The sequence below is a fragment of the Mastigoproctus giganteus genome, chromosome 8 (genome assembly GCF_048544385.1).
Source record: "Mastigoproctus giganteus isolate SK-2022 chromosome 8, ASM4854438v1, whole genome shotgun sequence".
Lineage (NCBI taxonomy): Eukaryota > Metazoa > Arthropoda > Arachnida > Uropygi > Thelyphonidae > Mastigoproctus > Mastigoproctus giganteus.
This window is the reverse complement of record NC_143582.1, coordinates 13,558,316-13,564,205: the sequence shown is the minus strand read 5'-3', so window position 1 is coordinate 13,564,205 and position 5,890 is coordinate 13,558,316.

The window sequence follows — 5,890 nt, the reverse complement described above, 5'->3', positions numbered from 1 at the left end:
AAACTGTAACTGCCTGAATATCACTGGAGGATTCTCCTCTAGAATGACTACTAACTGTTCTGTCTGTTACACCCTGCTCTGGTTACACTTTGCCTCTGTTTTCTAATGGAAATAACAAAACTTTTTTTCCCTTTCTCTTATTCTCTGTTTACAGAATAGGACCCTTTCCTATATAGGGGATTTGCTTCCCTGGATTATACTTTCTCACTTTTGAATGGTTGTTAAGCCAGGGGCCTTACTCTTGACAACATGAGCAAAGCTTTCATAGACAGAGTATTCTATCAGAGATTTCCATTTTACGACCCACATTTGAGGCAAAATTTCACGTGCATTCAGGCAAAAGTATAATTGTTTCAGCCTGCTATGCAAACAGATTTGCTTTACACAGAGTGTGCCACTTAATTAAGCTTGCCTAAGTAAATTCCCTTTAGCTCCCAGAACAGCCTAGATTTATCATGGCATGGACTCAATGAGGTGTCAAAAACATGCCACAAGGATGCTAGTCTCAATTGCTTCCTACAGTTTTTGCAAATTGAATGGTTGAAGATCTTTGCTACAAAGAAAAGAGCTTGATCTGGCTGTCAACCTACGGTATCAATTGGTGCTCAATTGGATTGAGACCTAGTGTCTGGGGAAGCCACTGCAGTAGGCTGAATTCAATTCATTCTCACATTCCTGGAACCAGTTCTGTACAGTTCTGGCCTTGTAACATGGCAATTTGCAGACAGACACAACCATGAAGAGATATGTCTGGTCTGAAAAAATTTCCCGGTAACCTGTGGTATCCAAATATTGCTCCACTGGTATCAAGGGACCTAATGTGCACCAAGATCACACCATTACACGACAAACATCCAGCTTGCATTATTGACATCTGTCAAGATGGACTTGGACTGTCTCATTCTGGTCTTCCCATCAGTATGAAACAATAGGAATTAGGATTTGTCAGACCACACATTTCCATCCTCCAGCGTGTTAAGGGCTCCTGGGTCCACTGTACCTTCTGACAGCAGTTAAATCCAATTCAGTCTTCAGATGCGATGACCTATCCTCGACAAAGACAGAAATAGGTCATCGCAGATAGGCATCTGAGAGCTAAAGGGGATTTACTTAAGCAGGTGTGCTTAATTAAGTGGCACACTCAGTGTGTAAAGCAAATCCGTTTGCATAGCAGGCTCCTTTTTTCCTCTCCCTCCCTAATTTTTTATTTTGTTTTAAAAATTTTTCTTATATATATATATGGGGAATATTATGTTTTTAAAATCCTTAAAATTGGGCCTTATCCTGAAAAGAATTAAACATTATAAATACAGTCAATTCTGGTTATTTGAGATACATCAGGACTAGTGCATTTTGGCCCGATTAAGCAGCTGCCCCAATTATCCGAAGTTTCATGTAAAAAAAGTTAAAAATACAATGGACCCCTGCTTTACAATTGGTTCACTGTACAATCAAATCACGTTACAATGGTGTCACCATAGTAAAGTACCATTCACTATACGATGTGTAGTATGCACCGGTCATTGTGATCACGTTTGTGAATTAAATTTTAATTCTATTAAACAGATCCTAATTAGTGAAAATAGGAGGAATATTATCCACAGTCTATAAAAGTAAAGATATATTAAGAACAAATTTACCCTTTATTACCTTACCAATTAAAAAATTAAATGATACGTGATAATTGGATTAATTAATATGTACTGTAATATGTACATACTAACTAGTTGACATTTCTGTTCACTGACATTTGTGGGTGGGGGTTAAAATTTAAAACAGTAAAAAGATTAGCAATCAATAACAAAGAACACGGCACACACAAATTGCAAGTAATACGATACATGCAAGTGAGAATGAAGTAATAAGTTACGAAGCTTAAAAAATAGGAATGAAGAGATTATGAAAATTAATTTTTTTTATATTATTGAAGATTTCATGGAAGTGTAAACACACTTCACCATAATAACCCACAGAATTCCAGCTGTCGGTATTATCGCATATTCAATAAGATCGAATTTACTATCCACTTATGAAAGATTGCACGAACAGAAAAGCCCAATAAACAAGTGACTGCTAATTGTTTTTGTTTTATGGTTGTGACCTCCAGAAATCCGACCAAACCACATGTTACGGTCGAAGACAATCGTAGGGTAATCTCGAGTGCTGCAGTCTCCGAGGGCTCCTGGGTTAAACAGCATGTTGTCCCAAATAAGCGAAGTAAACCCTGGCTATTTTCTCGATTGGGTTCTGTTTTTTAAGATTTGCCCCAAATAAACGGTTGTCCCGATTAACCAGTGGCCCAAATAACCAGAATCCATTGTATTTATAATTTAACAATTATGTGATGTCATTTATAAATGCTATTAATACTCCTTGAAAAACCCAAGACAAACCATCAGTATAAGAGATCCTAGGATAACAATTAGCAAATGTTTCACCAGCATTATTACAGAACCTCACCCCCTCCAGTCCATGAAATAACACTGTAGGATCTCTCAGCCTCAGAGAAATCTATCTCCTTTCAGTGGTAATATAATCAATAGCTCCATTTCATACAGAGGTTCATCCCAAATCACTTAATTCAACAACTTGGTGACCTTTTGATTGTCAGAGACATCCGGGATCAACTTAAGCTGTTTGTTTATGTTTGTTATTTGGTTTTTAGGAGCATTAGCAACTAAGGCCATATTGCTCCGGGCATATGTGGTGGTCATTCCCTAACCTTTCCACATCCTCCGTATTTGGTGGTGACGGGCTCGAACCCCGGTCTAATCAAGAAGTGTGTGCTATGTACTGCTGCTCCTTCCCACCTGGCTATGGAGGGGCCTCAACTTAAGCTAACAACTTATTTCTCATTCAACTTTTCCTCCTGTTCTCTTCATTTTTAATCGCTGTGTAGATTCACTGTACCCCCCCCCCCGCCACAATATACAGAATCACCAATTATCAAGAAAAAACCTCAGGGGCTTTAAGAAAGCTATTTAATGCCTTGAAGAGGCTATTATAGTTGTCCCACACAGTATCATACAAATATAAATAATATTAAGAATCTCACTCTAAGTGTGCTCCCTGGGCAATAAGCCCATATGCAAGTCTAAAATTAAAATTCTTAAATATTTTTCCTGATTGAGTATTAACATGAACTTAACATACCAATGCCTCCAGTTTCAGTCCACTCCTCAAGGAGGTATGCCACCCACAGAACCCTTTTAAAAACCTTGTCTACATTAGATGAAAATATTCGAAATATCTCGTGGCTAAAAAATAAACTAGGTAAAGTTTCTCTATTCAATGTGAATGCCCCTCTGTCAATCTAAGTAGTACAGACAATCAAACATGACATGGATACCTATCTCTATCTCCCCACAGAAACAAACCAGAAGGCACTAAGCCAAGGCTTCAGTTTATAGTTAACAGTACAGACAGAAGAGTAGGAATGCACGAGTGTTTCTGCCTTTCTGTTCCATCTCAGTTGCCATATTTTTATAAGCTCATCGTGGATTCTTCTCCTCTCCCATGACCTGCTGCCCCACCCTGCCTTCCAGGCATGACCAAATTCCTAAAATAGAAATGCCCTAGACAAGGCATTTCTACTGAAGTACATTAAGCCAGAACAAATCACAAGGTCTTCTGGTATTTTACCAGACAGCACTTGAATTGCATCAATACACATCATATGAGTTCACCAGGTACAAACCAATATTTAGTTGAACTGCCTCTGGCCCTGATGACAGCAGCACTGTTGAGACATTGACAAGATCAATTTTTGAAGATAATCAACTGATAGTTCATGGTTCCGAACAAAAATTATGGCTTCCTGAAGTTTACGAAGGGTCTTTGGTTTCTTTCTGGCAACTGCAGATTCCACACAATGCCAACAGTTCTCTACAGGATTCGGGTCTGGGCTGTTTCCTGGCCAGCTAAGAGTTGTAATGGACCGTTCTTCCAACATTTTTTCACCTGTAACAAATGTAAACACTTAACTGTTGAACCTCTAATGCAGAAATAAAGCTAAAGTAACTACAGAAGTGCCTACTTACACTTTTGGCACAATGACAAGGAGCAGAGTCGTTCTGAAAGATGCAGTTACTTGGCAAGTTGAAATGGTTTCTAATGGTTGGCAGCAATTTGCCTTCCAATATAGCAAGTACAGCAGGTAGGGAATTTCAACGTAGACACCATGCAGTCTGGATGGCATTCTTCACGTCTATGCCGAATCGTTTGTCTCCCATCAGAGCCATGCAGGTTCCTTCCTCATCATAAAGTAACAATAGCACTCTTTCTTCGTGGCGTCAACTGCACGTAACTCGCCATCTTGACACAAGCAAGGAATGACAAACACTTGTAGAGCATGCTTATATAGCTGAAAGTAACAGCTGATGCAATCTGTAAGAAATATTGCCATATACTTATGTTATTCAGACGACAATTACAATGTTAAGGGTTGATGCACTTTCTTTTAACACGAGTGTATTGTTTTGGTTGCTGCCATTATTATGACATAATGCAATTTGATTGCCTACCATGTTAGTAAACATCTCAAATATGATATAGATGTTTTTAATTCTTGCATTATGTTATTTGATAATCAAATACACCTCAAATGTAACAATGCATATGTTACCTAATTTTTTATTTTGTTTTGAGGTAGGCTGACATGGTAAAAGTTCTGTAAGATGATATGGTACAAGTTAACAAAGATGCTAGCCAATTCTGAAATTTCCCAAACACACACTTCAAACCATTTGATTTCAGGAATATTTTAGCAATTTGCAAAAACCTCAAAGCACAAAATTGCACTTTGAAGTTTTTAAAGAATAAGGACTCACTGTCTTGGGGAAGTTATCTGATTGAAAACAATATCGGTTACTTTTGGTTAACTTCTGAATAAATGTAATGATTTCTAAAGAGCCGAAACCCCCAAGCTCAGTCACTATCATAAGAGGAAAAAATATGGTCCCCAGGCAGTAAAGCATTATTTTCTTAAACCACTGTCCATTTTCTTTTAAAGCTAGGCAGTGGCAGATCTTAAATGAATGCTATATTTCTAACTCATGAAGAATAACATTCATTTAAGAGCAACATGTGGATAAAAATTCGATGAGAACTGAAGTTACAAAACAAACATAACTCTTAAGGAATTAAAGTTTGCAATTACTAAAACTAAAGTTTCAGCCCTTAGACTTTTTCAAACTACTCAGGCTACACCTATGAAGGAAGTTAAAACCTCTTCGAGAGATTTTAACTTCCTTCATAAGATGTTTCAATGTCTCCCCAGGAGGGGCAGATTATCTCCCTAATGAATGCAAAAGTAGAGCAGCAGCATGAGAAATGTAGAGTTCAGCAAGTGCCGGGAATATTGGTTAAAAACTGTAAATTTTGCATTTGAAATGTAAAGATAGTTTAACTTGAAACTAAAGACAAGGATTTTAGTCCAACCAATTAAGTTTTTTCTATTTTTAGTTTATAGGCTTTAAAATGTCACTTCCCATTAAATTTTATCTTCCACTAAGTTTGACCAAGACACTTGAAAATCTCTAACAACAACTGCTATCATCTTCATTTGTAAAGTTTAGAAATTCATATAATATTTAACCTTCCATTATTTGCACCCCTAAATGAAACATATATGCTTGCATGGAATCTGAAAGACACAGTCTTTTGCTTTAATTATAAAAAATAAAATTTTAGTGCTTTTACTAAATTTTCAATTGATCTTCATTATTATTCAGTTAACCATTACTGAATACAAAATTCACTGTAAATCATTCGTAAAGGTTCAAAATACAATCATTATATCGACTAGTTTAAACTACATTATATTAAAAAAATATATTGAATATGTTTATTACCATTTATACTCTGCTGATAAACTGTAAAGACCACAAAC